The sequence below is a fragment of the Oryzias latipes genome, chromosome 2, assembly GCF_053564925.1.
Source record: "Oryzias latipes strain Hd-rR chromosome 2, Olatipes_Hd-rR_3.1".
Taxonomy (NCBI): domain Eukaryota; kingdom Metazoa; phylum Chordata; class Actinopteri; order Beloniformes; family Adrianichthyidae; genus Oryzias; species Oryzias latipes.
Genome location: NC_136238.1, coordinates 29,165,896 through 29,182,457, shown reverse-complemented (window position 1 = coordinate 29,182,457; position 16,562 = coordinate 29,165,896). Strand labels below are relative to the sequence as shown.

General features: G+C 39.8%; 2 protein-coding genes across 3 annotated transcripts in view; one reads left to right on the top strand and one right to left on the bottom strand.

Moving 5' to 3' along the window:
• Nucleotides 1-16,562, bottom strand: part of LOC144987763 (uncharacterized) — a 296,127-nt gene that overhangs the window by 10,865 nt on the left and 268,700 nt on the right. The gene's annotated exons all lie outside the window — the stretch shown is intronic.
• The window catches only part of LOC111949070 (NACHT, LRR and PYD domains-containing protein 12-like), a 350,272-nt gene continuing 346,632 nt past the window's right edge, over nt 12,923-16,562 (top strand). The window contains exons 1-3 of one of the 2 annotated variants that reach the window (XR_013650517.1): nt 12,923-13,685; nt 13,807-15,909; nt 16,257-16,390. The gene's annotated coding sequence lies outside the window, so the exon portion shown is untranslated. The remainder of the gene's footprint in view (nt 13,686-13,806; nt 15,910-16,256; nt 16,391-16,562) is intronic. The other variant, XM_078934387.1, reaches the window with a different exon arrangement.

Genomic DNA, 16,562 nt, shown 5'->3' with positions numbered 1-16,562 from the left:
CCGGGCAGAAGATACTGGTTGTGTCTTATTTTGGTCATATCCAAGTTACGAATATGACCTGAACTGAAATCTGGAAATATCTGGAGTAAAGATACTGAAGAAGGTAAATATCCTGTAGTATCTGTAGTGTATACTTATCTAAGTGTTGAGGCATTTCTGGTGCATATCCAGACATGCAGCATATCTGAAGGTATCCGGGAGGAAGATACTGGTTGTGTCTTATTTTGGTCATATCCAAGTTTCGAATATGACCTGAACTGAAATCTGGGAATATCTGGAGTAAAGATACTGAAGAAGGTAAATATCCTGTAGTATCTGTAGTGTATACTTATCTAAGTGTTGAGGCATTTCTGGTGCATATCCAGACATGCAGCATATCTGAAGGTATCCGGGAGGAAGATACTGGTTGTGTCTTATTTTGGTCATATCCAAGTTTCGAATATGACCTGAACTGAAATCTGGGAATATCTGGAGTAAAGATACTGAAGAAGGTAAATATCCTGTAGTATCTGTAGTGTATACTTATCTAAGTGTTGAGGCATTTCTGGTGCATATCCAGACATGCAGCATATCTGAAGGTATCTGGGCAGAAGATACTGGTTGTGTCTTATTTTGGTCATATCTAAGTTTCGAATATGACCTGAAGTCAAATCTGGAAATATCTGGAGTAAAGATACTGAAGAAGGTAAATATCCTGTAGTATCTGTAGTGTATACTTATCTAAGTGTTGAGGCATTTCTGGTGCATATCCAGACATGCAGCATATCTGAAGATATCCGGGCAGAAGATACTGGTTGTGTCTTATTTTGGCCATTTCCAAGTTCCGAATATGACTTGAAGTCAAATCTGGAAATATCTGGAGTAAAGATACTGAAGAAGGTAAATATCCTGTAGTATCTGTAGTGTATACTTATCTAAGTGTTGAGGCATTTCTGGTGCATATCCAGACATGCAGCATATCTGAAGGTATCCGGGCAGAAGATACTGGTTGTGTCTTATTTTGGTCATATCCAAGTTACGAATATGACCTGAACTGAAATCTGGGAATATCTGGAGTAAAGATACTGAAGAAGGTAAATATCCTGTAGTATCTGTAATGTATACTTATCTAAGTGTTGAGGCATTTCTGGTGCATATCCAGACATGCAGCATATCTGAAGGTATCCGGGCAGAAGATACTGGTTGTGTCTTATTTTGGTCATATCCAAGTTTCGAATATGACCTGAAGTCAAATCTGGAAATATCTGGAGTAAAGATACTGAAGAAGGTAAATATCCTGTAGTATCTGTAGTGTATACTTATCTAAGTGTTGAGGCATTTCTGGTGCATATCCAGACATGCAGCATATCTGAAGATATCCGGGCAGAAGATACTGGTTGTGTCTTATTTTGGCCATTTCCAAGTTCCGAACATGACTTGAAGTCAAATCTGGAAATATCTGGAGTAAAGATACTGAAGAAGGTAAATATCCTGTAGTATCTGTAGTGTATACTTATCTAAGTGTTGAGGCATTTCTGATGCATATCCAGACATGCAGCATATCTGAAGATATCCGGGCAGAAGATACTGGTTGTGTCTTATTTTGGCCATTTCCAAGTTCCGAATATGACTTGAAGTCAAATCTGGAAATATCTGGAGTAAAGATACTGAAGAAGGTAAATATCCTGTAGTATCTGTAGTGTATACTTATCTAAGTGTTGAGGCATTTCTGGTGCATATCCAGACATGCAGCATATCTGAAGGTATCCGGGCAGAAGATACTGGTTGTGTCTTATTTTGGTCATATCCAAGTTACGAATATGACCTGAACTGAAATCTGGGAATATCTGGAGTAAAGATACTGAAGAAGGTAAATATCCTGTAGTATCTGTAGTGTATACTTATCTAAGTGTTGAGGCATTTCTGGTGCATATCCAGACATGCAGCATATCTGAAGATATCCGGGCAGAAGATACTGGTTGTGTCTTATTTTGGCCATTTCCAAGTTCCGAATATGACTTGAAGTCAAATCTGGAAATATCTGGAGTAAAGATACTGAAGAAGGTAAATATCCTGTAGTATCTGTAGTGTATACTTATCTAAGTGTTGAGGCATTTCTGGTGCATATCCAGACATGCAGCATATCTGAAGATATCCGGGCAGAAGATACTGGTTGTGTCTTATTTTGGCCATTTCCAAGTTCCGAATATGACTTGAAGTCAAATCTGGAAATATCTGGAGTAAAGATACTGAAGAAGGTAAATATCCTGTAGTATCTGTAGTGTATACTTATCTAAGTGTTGAGGCATTTCTGGTGCATATCCAGACATGCAGCATATCTGAAGGTATCCGGGCAGAAGATACTGGTTGTGTCTTATTTTGGTCATATCCAAGTTACGAATATGACCTGAACTGAAATCTGGGAATATCTGGAGTAAAGATACTGAAGAAGGTAAATATCCTGTAGTATCTGTAATGTATACTTATCTAAGTGTTGAGGCATTTCTGGTGCATATCCAGACATGCAGCATATCTGAAGGTATCCGGGCAGAAGATACTGGTTGTGTCTTATTTTGGTCATATCCAAGTTTCGAATATGACCTGAAGTCAAATCTGGAAATATCTGGAGTAAAGATACTGAAGAAGGTAAATATCCTGTAGTATCTGTAGTGTATACTTATCTAAGTGTTGAGGCATTTCTGGTGCATATCCAGACATGCAGCATATCTGAAGATATCCGGGCAGAAGATACTGGTTGTGTCTTATTTTGGCCATTTCCAAGTTCCGAACATGACTTGAAGTCAAATCTGGAAATATCTGGAGTAAAGATACTGAAGAAGGTAAATATCCTGTAGTATCTGTAGTGTATACTTATCTAAGTGTTGAGGCATTTCTGATGCATATCCAGACATGCAGCATATCTGAAGATATCCGGGCAGAAGATACTGGTTGTGTCTTATTTTGGCCATTTCCAAGTTCCGAATATGACTTGAAGTCAAATCTGGAAATATCTGGAGTAAAGATACTGAAGAAGGTAAATATCCTGTAGTATCTGTAGTGTATACTTATCTAAGTGTTGAGGCATTTCTGGTGCATATCCAGACATGCAGCATATCTGAAGGTATCCGGGCAGAAGATACTGGTTGTGTCTTATTTTGGTCATATCCAAGTTACGAATATGACCTGAACTGAAATCTGGGAATATCTGGAGTAAAGATACTGAAGAAGGTAAATATCCTGTAGTATCTGTAGTGTATACTTATCTAAGTGTTGAGGCATTTCTGGTGCATATCCAGACATGCAGCATATCTGAAGGTATCCGGGCAGAAGATACTGGTTGTGTCTTATTTTGGTCATATCCAAGTTACGAATATGACCTGAACTGAAATCTGGGAATATCTGGAGTAAAGATACTGAAGAGGGTAAATATCCTGTAGTATCTGTAATGTATACTTATCTAAGTGTTGAGGCATTTCTGGTGCATATCCAGACATGCAGCATATCTGAAGGTATCCGGGCAGAAGATACTGGTTGTGTCTTATTTTGGTCATATCCAAGTTTCGAATATGACCTGAAGTCAAATCTGGAAATATCTGGAGTAAAGATACTGAAGAAGGTAAATATCCTGTAGTATCTGTAGTGTATACTTATCTAAGTGTTGAGGCATTTCTGGTGCATATCCAGACATGCAGCATATCTGAAGATATCCGGGCAGAAGATACTGGTTGTGTCTTATTTTGGCCATTTCCAAGTTCCGAACATGACTTGAAGTCAAATCTGGAAATATCTGGAGTAAAGATACTGAAGAAGGTAAATATCCTGTAGTATCTGTAGTGTATACTTATCTAAGTGTTGAGGCATTTCTGGTGCATATCCAGACATGCAGCATATCTGAAGATATCCGGGCAGAAGATACTGGTTGTGTCTTATTTTGGCCATTTCCAAGTTCCGAATATGACTTGAAGTCAAATCTGGAAATATCTGGAGTAAAGATACTGAAGAAGGTAAATATCCTGTAGTATCTGTAGTGTATACTTATCTAAGTGTTGAGGCATTTCTGGTGCATATCCAGACATGCAGCATATCTGAAGATATCCGGGCAGAAGATACTGGTTGTGTCTTATTTTGGCCATTTCCAAGTTCCGAATATGACTTGAAGTCAAATCTGGAAATATCTGGAGTAAAGATACTGAAGAAGGTAAATATCCTGTAGTATCTGTAGTGTATACTTATCTAAGTGTTGAGGCATTTCTGGTGCATATCCAGACATGCAGCATATCTGAATGTATCCGGGCAGAAGATACTGGTTGTGTCTTATTTTGGTCATATCCAAGTTACGAATATGACCTGAACTGAAATCTGGGAATATCTGGAGTAAAGATACTGAAGAAGGTAAATATCCTGTAGTATCTGTAATGTATACTTATCTAAGTGTTGAGGCATTTCTGGTGCATATCCAGACATGCAGCATATCTGAAGGTATCCGGGCAGAAGATACTGGTTGTGTCTTATTTTGGTCATATCCAAGTTTCGAATATGACCTGAAGTCAAATCTGGAAATATCTGGAGTAAAGATACTGAAGAAGGTAAATATCCTGTAGTATCTGTAGTGTATACTTATCTAAGTGTTGAGGCATTTCTGATGCATATCCAGACATGCAGCATATCTGAAGATATCCGGGCAGAAGATACTGGTTGTGTCTTTTTTTGGCCATTTCCAAGTTCCGAATATGACTTGAAGTCAAATCTGGAAATATCTGGAGTAAAGATACTGAAGAAGGTAAATATCCTGTAGTATCTGTAGTGTATACTTATCTAAGTGTTGAGGCATTTCTGGTGCATATCCAGACATGCAGCATATCTGAAGGTATCCGGGCAGAAGATACTGGTTGTGTCTTATTTTGGTCATATCCAAGTTACGAATATGACCTGAACTGAAATCTGGGAATATCTGGAGTAAAGATACTGAAGAAGGTAAATATCCTGTAGTATCTGTAGTGTATACTTATCTAAGTGTTGAGGCATTTCTGGTGCATATCCAGACATGCAGCATATCTGAAGGTATCCGGGCAGAAGATACTGGTTGTGTCTTATTTTGGTCATATCCAAGTTACGAATATGACCTGAACTGAAATCTGGGAATATCTGGAGTAAAGATACTGAAGAAGGTAAATATCCTGTAGTATCTGTAATGTATACTTATCTAAGTGTTGAGGCATTTCTGGTGCATATCCAGACATGCAGCATATCTGAAGGTATCCGGGCAGAAGATACTGGTTGTGTCTTATTTTGGTCATATCCAAGTTTCGAATATGACCTGAAGTCAAATCTGGAAATATCTGGAGTAAAGATACTGAAGAAGGTAAATATCCTGTAGTATCTGTAGTGTATACTTATCTAAGTGTTGAGGCATTTCTGGTGCATATCCAGACATGCAGCATATCTGAAGGTATCCGGGCAGAAGATACTGGTTGTGTCTTATTTTGGTCATATCCAAGTTACGAATATGACCTGAACTGAAATCTGGGAATATCTGGAGTAAAGATACTGAAGAAGGTAAATATCCTGTAGTATCTGTAGTGTATACTTATCTAAGTGTTGAGGCATTTCTGGTGCATATCCAGACATGCAGCATATCTGAAGGTATCCGGGCAGAAGATACTGGTTGTGTCTTATTTTGGTCATATCCAAGTTTCGAATATGACCTGAAGTCAAATCTGGAAATATCTGGAGTAAAGATACTGAAGAAGGTAAATATCCTGTAGTATCTGTAGTGTATACTTATCTAAGTGTTGAGGCATTTCTGATGCATATCCAGACATGCAGCATATCTGAAGATATCCGGGCAGAAGATACTGGTTGTGTCTTTTTTTGGCCATTTCCAAGTTCCGAATATGACTTGAAGTCAAATCTGGAAATATCTGGAGTAAAGATACTGAAGAAGGTAAATATCCTGTAGTATCTGTAGTGTATACTTATCTAAGTGTTGAGGCATTTCTGGTGCATATCCAGACATGCAGCATATCTGAAGGTATCCGGGCAGAAGATACTGGTTGTGTCTTATTTTGGTCATATCCAAGTTACGAATATGACCTGAACTGAAATCTGGGAATATCTGGAGTAAAGATACTGAAGAAGGTAAATATCCTGTAGTATCTGTAGTGTATACTTATCTAAGTGTTGAGGCATTTCTGGTGCATATCCAGACATGCAGCATATCTGAAGGTATCCGGGCAGAAGATACTGGTTGTGTCTTATTTTGGTCATATCCAAGTTACGAATATGACCTGAACTGAAATCTGGGAATATCTGGAGTAAAGATACTGAAGAAGGTAAATATCCTGTAGTATCTGTAATGTATACTTATCTAAGTGTTGAGGCATTTCTGGTGCATATCCAGACATGCAGCATATCTGAAGGTATCCGGGCAGAAGATACTGGTTGTGTCTTATTTTGGTCATATCCAAGTTTCGAATATGACCTGAAGTCAAATCTGGAAATATCTGGAGTAAAGATACTGAAGAAGGTAAATATCCTGTAGTATCTGTAGTGTATACTTATCTAAGTGTTGAGGCATTTCTGGTGCATATCCAGACATGCAGCATATCTGAAGGTATCCGGGCAGAAGATACTGGTTGTGTCTTATTTTGGTCATATCCAAGTTACGAATATGACCTGAACTGAAATCTGGGAATATCTGGAGTAAAGATACTGAAGAAGGTAAATATCCTGTAGTATCTGTAGTGTATACTTATCTAAGTGTTGAGGCATTTCTGGTGCATATCCAGACATGCAGCATATCTGAAGGTATCTGGGCAGAAGATACTGGTTGTGTCTTATTTTGGTCATATCCAAGTTTCGAATATGACCTGAAGTCAAATCTGGAAATATCTGGAGTAAAGATACTGAAGAAGGTAAATATCCTGTAGTATCTGTAGTGTATACTTATCTAAGTGTTGAGGCATTTCTGGTGCATATCCAGACATGCAGCATATCTGAAGATATCCGGGCAGAAGATACTGGTTGTGTCTTATTTTGGCCATTTCCAAGTTCCGAATATGACTTGAAGTCAAATCTGGAAATATCTGGAGTAAAGATACTGAAGAAGGTAAATATCCTGTAGTATCTGTAGTGTATACTTATCTAAGTGTTGAGGCATTTCTGGTGCATATCCAGACATGCAGCATATCTGAAGGTATCCGGGCAGAAGATACTGGTTGTGTCTTATTTTGGTCATATCCAAGTTACGAATATGACCTGAACTGAAATCTGGGAATATCTGGAGTAAAGATACTGAAGAAGGTAAATATCCTGTAGTATCTGTAGTGTATACTTATCTAAGTGTTGAGGCATTTCTGGTGCATATCCAGACATGCAGCATATCTGAAGGTATCCGGGCAGAAGATACTGGTTGTGTCTTATTTTGGTCATATCCAAGTTACGAATATGACCTGAACTGAAATCTGGGAATATCTGGAGTAAAGATACTGAAGAAGGTAAATATCCTGTAGTATCTGTAATGTATACTTATCTAAGTGTTGAGGCATTTCTGGTGCATATCCAGACATGCAGCATATCTGAAGGTATCCGGGCAGAAGATACTGGTTGTGTCTTATTTTGGTCATATCCAAGTTTCGAATATGACCTGAAGTCAAATCTGGAAATATCTGGAGTAAAGATACTGAAGAAGGTAAATATCCTGTAGTATCTGTAGTGTATACTTATCTAAGTGTTGAGGCATTTCTGGTGCATATCCAGACATGCAGCATATCTGAAGGTATCCGGGCAGAAGATACTGGTTGTGTCTTATTTTGGTCATATCCAAGTTACGAATATGACCTGAACTGAAATCTGGGAATATCTGGAGTAAAGATACTGAAGAAGGTAAATATCCTGTAGTATCTGTAGTGTATACTTATCTAAGTGTTGAGGCATTTCTGGTGCATATCCAGACATGCAGCATATCTGAAGGTATCTGGGCAGAAGATACTGGTTGTGTCTTATTTTGGTCATATCCAAGTTTCGAATATGACCTGAAGTCAAATCTGGAAATATCTGGAGTAAAGATACTGAAGAAGGTAAATATCCTGTAGTATCTGTAGTGTATACTTATCTAAGTGTTGAGGCATTTCTGGTGCATATCCAGACATGCAGCATATCTGAAGGTATCCGGGCAGAAGATACTGGTTGTGTCTTATTTTGGTCATATCCAAGTTACGAATATGACCTGAACTGAAATCTGGGAATATCTGGAGTAAAGATACTGAAGAAGGTAAATATCCTGTAGTATCTGTAGTGTATACTTATCTAAGTGTTGAGGCATTTCTGGTGCATATCCAGACATGCAGCATATCTGAAGGTATCCGGGCAGAAGATACTGGTTGTGTCTTATTTTGGTCATATCCAAGTTACGAATATGACCTGAACTGAAATCTGGGAATATCTGGAGTAAAGATACTGAAGAAGGTAAATATCCTGTAGTATCTGTAATGTATACTTATCTAAGTGTTGAGGCATTTCTGGTGCATATCCAGACATGCAGCATATCTGAAGGTATCCGGGCAGAAGATACTGGTTGTGTCTTATTTTGGTCATATCCAAGTTTCGAATATGACCTGAAGTCAAATCTGGAAATATCTGGAGTAAAGATACTGAAGAAGGTAAATATCCTGTAGTATCTGTAGTGTATACTTATCTAAGTGTTGAGGCATTTCTGGTGCATATCCAGACATGCAGCATATCTGAAGGTATCCGGGCAGAAGATACTGGTTGTGTCTTATTTTGGTCATATCCAAGTTACGAATATGACCTGAACTGAAATCTGGGAATATCTGGAGTAAAGATACTGAAGAAGGTAAATATCCTGTAGTATCTGTAGTGTATACTTATCTAAGTGTTGAGGCATTTCTGGTGCATATCCAGACATGCAGCATATCTGAAGGTATCTGGGCAGAAGATACTGGTTGTGTCTTATTTTGGTCATATCCAAGTTTCGAATATGACCTGAAGTCAAATCTGGAAATATCTGGAGTAAAGATACTGAAGAAGGTAAATATCCTGTAGTATCTGTAGTGTATACTTATCTAAGTGTTGAGGCATTTCTGGTGCATATCCAGACATGCAGCATATCTGAAGATATCCGGGCAGAAGATACTGGTTGTGTCTTATTTTGGCCATTTCCAAGTTCCGAATATGACTTGAAGTCAAATCTGGAAATATCTGGAGTAAAGATACTGAAGAAGGTAAATATCCTGTAGTATCTGTAGTGTATACTTATCTAAGTGTTGAGGCATTTCTGGTGCATATCCAGACATGCAGCATATCTGAAGGTATCCGGGCAGAAGATACTGGTTGTGTCTTATTTTGGTCATATCCAAGTTACGAATATGACCTGAACTGAAATCTGGGAATATCTGGAGTAAAGATACTGAAGAAGGTAAATATCCTGTAGTATCTGTAGTGTATACTTATCTAAGTGTTGAGGCATTTCTGGTGCATATCCAGACATGCAGCATATCTGAAGGTATCCGGGCAGAAGATACTGGTTGTGTCTTATTTTGGTCATATCCAAGTTACGAATATGACCTGAACTGAAATCTGGGAATATCTGGAGTAAAGATACTGAAGAAGGTAAATATCCTGTAGTATCTGTAATGTATACTTATCTAAGTGTTGAGGCATTTCTGGTGCATATCCAGACATGCAGCATATCTGAAGGTATCCGGGCAGAAGATACTGGTTGTGTCTTATTTTGGTCATATCCAAGTTTCGAATATGACCTGAAGTCAAATCTGGAAATATCTGGAGTAAAGATACTGAAGAAGGTAAATATCCTGTAGTATCTGTAGTGTATACTTATCTAAGTGTTGAGGCATTTCTGGTGCATATCCAGACATGCAGCATATCTGAAGGTATCCGGGCAGAAGATACTGGTTGTGTCTTATTTTGGTCATATCCAAGTTACGAATATGACCTGAACTGAAATCTGGGAATATCTGGAGTAAAGATACTGAAGAAGGTAAATATCCTGTAGTATCTGTAGTGTATACTTATCTAAGTGTTGAGGCATTTCTGGTGCATATCCAGACATGCAGCATATCTGAAGGTATCTGGGCAGAAGATACTGGTTGTGTCTTATTTTGGTCATATCCAAGTTTCGAATATGACCTGAAGTCAAATCTGGAAATATCTGGAGTAAAGATACTGAAGAAGGTAAATATCCTGTAGTATCTGTAGTGTATACTTATCTAAGTGTTGAGGCATTTCTGGTGCATATCCAGACATGCAGCATATCTGAAGATATCCGGGCAGAAGATACTGGTTGTGTCTTATTTTGGCCATTTCCAAGTTCCGAATATGACTTGAAGTCAAATCTGGAAATATCTGGAGTAAAGATACTGAAGAAGGTAAATATCCTGTAGTATCTGTAGTGTATACTTATCTAAGTGTTGAGGCATTTCTGGTGCATATCCAGACATGCAGCATATCTGAAGATATCCGGGCAGAAGATACTGGTTGTGTCTTATTTTGGCCATTTCCAAGTTCCGAATATGACTTGAAGTCAAATCTGGAAATATCTGGAGTAAAGATACTGAAGAAGGTAAATATCCTGTAGTATCTGTAGTGTATACTTATCTAAGTGTTGAGGCATTTCTGGTGCATATCCTCCGCAGTTACCATTGCCGCTGTAGGTACCATAACCGTTCGGCCTGGAACTTCCCTTCAGGGTCCTTTGACTAGTGCTGACGTCACATTATGTGATTGGCTGTGTGTTGGTCTGATGACGTGTCAGACAGTGATTGGTCTGGACAATTTACGATACTATCTATCTATTTACCAAGGCTGTGTCCCACCAAGGTGGGGTAGCCTAGACAGGGCAGACAATTTTAACTCCCTCCTTCTCTTCCCCAAACCCTCCGCCTTCAGTGTGTGCGTGTGCGTTGGTGTGTGTGTGTGACACTGGTCTAAGGCCTGGTCTAAGCCACACCACACTGCACCAGGGTCAGCTGCACACTCCAGTGTGGGCACCTCCACAGCAGGGCCTCAACCAAGGCTGGTTTCCCCTTGCCGCTTCATCCCAAGACCAGACCTCTACCACACCCATCCATTCATTCATACACAAACTCTCGCCACCCATCCCTGTCCTGAGCAGCCTCTCTCCCCTGCACCACAGTCATCCCTCTTGCATTCAGCGCTCTCCTTACACCCTCCGTCCATCCCATTCGTGGTCTTCCTCTCATTCTCACTCCACTCCCATCAGATTCATATACCCTTTTCACCAAACGCTCCCTTTCCATTCTTTCAACATGTCCAAACCATCCCAGTGCCTTTTGCTCTGCTCTATAGGCCAACTCTCGCATCAGACCAGTTCTCTCTCGGATAACTTCATTTCTCACACGATCCATACGCGTCACACCACACATACTCCTCAAACATCTCATCTCAACTACATTCAGCTTCCTCTTTTCCGCCACCTTCAGACTCTGTTTCAGCCCCATATAACACTGCAGGCACCACCACACCCTCATAGAATCTCCGTTTCGCATGCTTTTCCAGTGATCTACATTCAATCACTCTCTTCATCCCCCCCCCATATCTTTCGTACTTCGTTCATTCTAAACTCTACCTCTTCCCCTATTCCACCATCCACACAGACACACGACCCCAAATACTGAAAACACTCTACCTCTTCCAACAACTCCCCATTTAATGCCACATTCAATCTACGTTCACCCTTTAACCTCGTACACCTCATCACCTTACTCTTTCCCTTATTCACCAATTTACGATACTAATATTAATAATATTAATAAATAATATTATGACGTCTGTTGTAAACGAACAGAGCTGGGAGATAGTATTCGAAAGGTGCCTTTATTATTGTTATGATTATTATTGAATTCATGTTCTCTTATAGTTCTTTTAATCTGTGCACCCATTGCTTTATTATTGACAGAACGGACCCGGAAGGGCAACATTTAGCCGTGCTGACAAAAATTTCAGCCACGGCTGAACTTAAACTGGAGTAACGAGCGGATTGTGACAACATGTCTTTATAAAAATGACAAAGAATATTGTCATACACAATTTATGGGGGAAAACTCCTTTAGGTTACAAAAGGGAACGTGAAATGAAAATACGTAGAGCCCAAGCAGATGTCAACGCTACGTAGTTTGTCCAAGTGGGGTTACCGTAGTGTGACGTTGTACTCAGTCGAAAGGACCCCGAACGGAAGTTCCAGGCCGAAAGGTTATGGTACCTACACCGTATTTTGTGATTTGTGCAAAGGCAATACTGCATTAGGACATGTATTGTCTCTGGATATTATATGTATCACTTGTTTGATAAGTGCCTTGCCTAGCAATTTATGTGCACAAGATACTTCAAAAGCACATATATTTGAGAGTTTGCTCTGCACTTATATTTTCCCACAAATGTTTAAAAACAGGTGTGAAGAGTATTGACAGGTCAACCCAAGTTTGATTAAGATATACCGTAATATCCTCATTGCTTCATCAAAGGTAATAAATACAATGGCACTTCGGGCATACAACAAATTTTGTCATTTTCAACAGCCAATTTCTTCCTGAGCATGTATCAAGTGGCAGGAAGGTCTTTTGTGATGTTTTGTAAAACAGTATCTCATATTATACCAATAAAAATACCATAAGAAAACTTTTAAAAAACTTTAGGATCGTTTTTGGTAAGAAATCAATGATAACTGCTGCTCTGTTTAGTGTTTTCAGGGAGTGGGTGAAGAAAGTCTATTTTTTTTAACTTTATTGTTCAAAATGTAAGTACAGCCAGGAGAGCAAACATATTACATGCATTTTACACAAAAACGTTCAGGTTTCCACAGCTGTCATACAAACATACAGCTTTTCTTAAGGCTTTTAGAGATTTAACTGAGATACATTTCAATTTGTTTGATTAACACGGGGGGGGGGGGGAATAGAAGATGAATAGAATTAGCATTTATGAATATACAATTTGCCAAATATAATAATAACATTAATTATTAGTTTTTATTTGAGTCCAAGTTTTTATTATAAAACCCAAACATTATATATTCGAATTTCAGAGTGAAGTTGGGGTGAATATGATTACTGATAAATTGTAAACACTTCTTCCAAAAAAATTCTAATTTCAGTACAATTCCAAAAAAGATGGTTAATTGCTTTTGGATGTTCTTTGCAAAAGGGACAGTTAGGAAGAATTTTTTAATGTATCTTAGCATGAATTGATTAGTGGGGTACATTTTTTGAATGATTTTAAAAGAAACTTCTTTCATTTTTTTATTTTATTTATCATAGATTTTTGGGTCACACTCCAGCCCTATCTCCAAATGCTGCCGGGAACAAAACGTCTTCAGTAGTTTCGAAGCCGCAAAATAACACGAGGAGAACGAACAACCGTGACGTCTTACCCGAGCTCCAGTAAAGTGAAATTTGATTGGTCACGTTCTGCAACGCGACCAATCAGCTGTCGAGTTACAGCGCTCCGCGCCGCCATGACGCAGTCTGTTTGAAAACAATGGCGGCACGGAGCGTTAGGTCCGAAGATGAAGACGGGAAAAAAGAATAAAAGTTCACCGTAGGAGACATGGAAACCCTCTAGTAAGCGAGGCCGACTGCGTCCTCACAGCGAAAAGACCTCAGAGGATCCGGGAGTTGGCGGCAGTGACCCGGCCGAGCCGATAAGTTCAGGTAAAACTTTTGATCTATCATGGGCATGTTATTCGGGGCTTGGAGGCTACGGGGTTATATTTAACCAATTCCGGGGCTATTTTAAATAGCAAAAATAACCACATCCTTCCCTTTTTTTCAGGAAAAGAGTCTTCATCTGAAGCGATTGAAACAGAATCACAGAGGCTGGACGACGTGGAAAAAACCAAGAAGAAGCTACAAGAACACCGGATACGACCCCCCCCTCGAAGTTTCCGTATGTATCTTCCGTGTGTAAAAATATTTTGTGCTGAAAAACTTCGCTTTTGTATAAAACTTCAAGTAACCCAGACAAACGTCGAGCAGCGACTTTAACGCGGTAAACAGCAGGACGTGACCATACAGATTAAATTAAGTGCGTGGAGGGGATGGGGGATTGGGGCTTGGGGGGTGGAATCCGCGGCACACGTCTGTGCAGAACCGGGGCCTGTGATCCGTATGGATCATGGATCATCCGCGCAGCCTAGTAGCTTCTCCTGGGATTCGGTGTCAGACCGTAAAACCTCATCACCCGCGGGACGTCATCACCGCGGACCCACACTTTATTTATTTATTTATTTGAAGACACAGAGGACTCATATGGTGTGTGATTTGAACTAAACATATTCATCTTTGCTAATTATTGTGTATTCTCGTGCGGTTATGGACAAATGTTGGAGACCCAGGTCAATTAGGTTTCATAGGTTCTACGTGTTGGGCGGCCGCGGCGTCACTCCTCCCGATTCCCCCGCTGGAGCGGCAGACGTCGCCCCCCACCGCCGTAGGGCCTGTTTAGCGCGGGCAGCACGGAGACACGCCGGGGGTCCACCGGCAGCTGCGCCCGAACCGGCTGCACAGGGTCCGAACGTCGGCTCCCCTCTCGCTAAGGGCGCCGGAGGAGGGAAAGGAGAGGCGAGGAGCCTGCGGGGCGAGGGTGGAGCGCAGGCGCCCCGATGTCTCTGCACTTCTGTCAAAAGTGGCAGGAAAATACACGTCTAAATGCGCTACGAGCTCCTCATGGGAGCGTGAATTCAGCGCGACAGGAAACATCGTCACCCCGTTGAGATCCTCACTGATAGCTGACACGGTTATCATGTTGGTGTTCCGGTCACGTAACATGAAGACGGACGAATAAAAGCAGCAGCACGATTCACTAAAGCAGCCAAACAGACAAACACGTGTTCACTTTTTTTTTTGCACTTTAAAAAAGGTTGTTCATGTTTAGCCTATGTTGAACCTTTCCTGCGAGGACTTTTCTCTTTCTGACCTGTAGCCAAATTCATTTAGAAATGTCTAAAATGATTGTTAAAATGCATTAACAGAAATGCTTTTTCTTATTCAAAATGTAACTGCATTTTGTGACTCAAAATTAAAATGAAAAAGCAATACTTCAAAATGCTTTTTCTTTTTAGTCTTCAACTCCGCTTATTCTGTCACTTAATTAAAATGATAATGAAAATGGCATTTGACATTTCATTTTCAAAATGTTCTCTGTTAAATATGTAGCAAAATTCATTTAGAAATGTCTAATGTGACCGTTAAAATGCATTAACAGAAATGCGTTTTCTTTTTCAAAGTGTAACTGCATCAAATGACTCAAAAATAAAACGAAAATTCAATACTTCAAAATGCTTTTTCATTTTGTACTTAAAAACCGCTAATTTTGTTGCATAATCAAAGCGAAAATGCAAAGAGGGGATTGCATTTTCGATTTCACCTCCCCCCCGCGAAAAATGTCGCATAAATCATTCTCATTTAGCATTACCTCTGGGAGGCGGGGCGATAACGTCATTGTTCACTCTTCTTCTGTGGTGGCGGTGGCATTCTCCACTGCCTTTCTTCTTCTGCTTTAGCGGTAATACCACAGGCAAAACAAATGGCGTTCTCAAACATTTGTTCACAATTCTTGTTGGAATTAGCTTCGCAGTTGGAGTTACGTTTAGTGTCAAACTGTGATGCCCGTGACAGAGTTGAGCAGGTTTTAGAGAGCTTGGCTGAACACGCTGCAGTCACAGACACCAATGTCGACGAAGTTGTCGTGGGCAACTTGCTCTCAGTCCTCCAGCAACTGGACAGCTTCGAACATGGAAGAGGACGACCAGTCATCAACATCCCTTTCCATGCGAACAAGATATTTGTTGCATGGCATCAAAGTTCGGGAAATAGCGGAGATGTTTGGCGTTTGTCGCCAAACCATACATCGGAGGATGAACGAAAATGGATTGAGGTAAACTTTTAAGTTCGAATATCACTTTTTTATTATCTCCATTTTTGCAGAAGTTGATAGAGTAGGGTATCGATTAGTAGTTGAGCTAGCGCTACTTTAATAATAATGTCCTATCATATAGATCCCTATTTTACAAACCCAAGTAGTAAGAACAATACAGGTGGCGGAGGAAGTAATGTCCAGGGTTACACAACTCCTGCGACTAGCTGGGATGGGCTCCAGCAAGGAAGGCCCTTGCCAAGGATTAGAAGATGGATGGAGGAAACAATTCGACAACGATGTAGAATTCAGAATAAACCATCTGTGTTTATTATCAGAACTTTTTTTCGTCCATTTTTCTTTTTCAGGAAGTCAGACATGTATTCACAACTGACGGATGCAGAGCTGGATGCCATCGTTGCAGAAATCCAACAAAGTCACCCAAATACAGGATACAGAATGATGAAATCATTCCTTCAAGCCCAAGGAATGCTGGTGCAGAGTATGTTTAATATAAAGTGAATTATGTAGCAAATGCAGTCTCTCTGTTGGACCTAAATGATCCTGAAATGTTGTATGTTGCTCTTCAAACACAAATAGTGTTTATTAGGATCATTAACAGATAAGATTTAAAAAAGACTGAAAACCATTAAATGGATTGTATTTTGCATGAA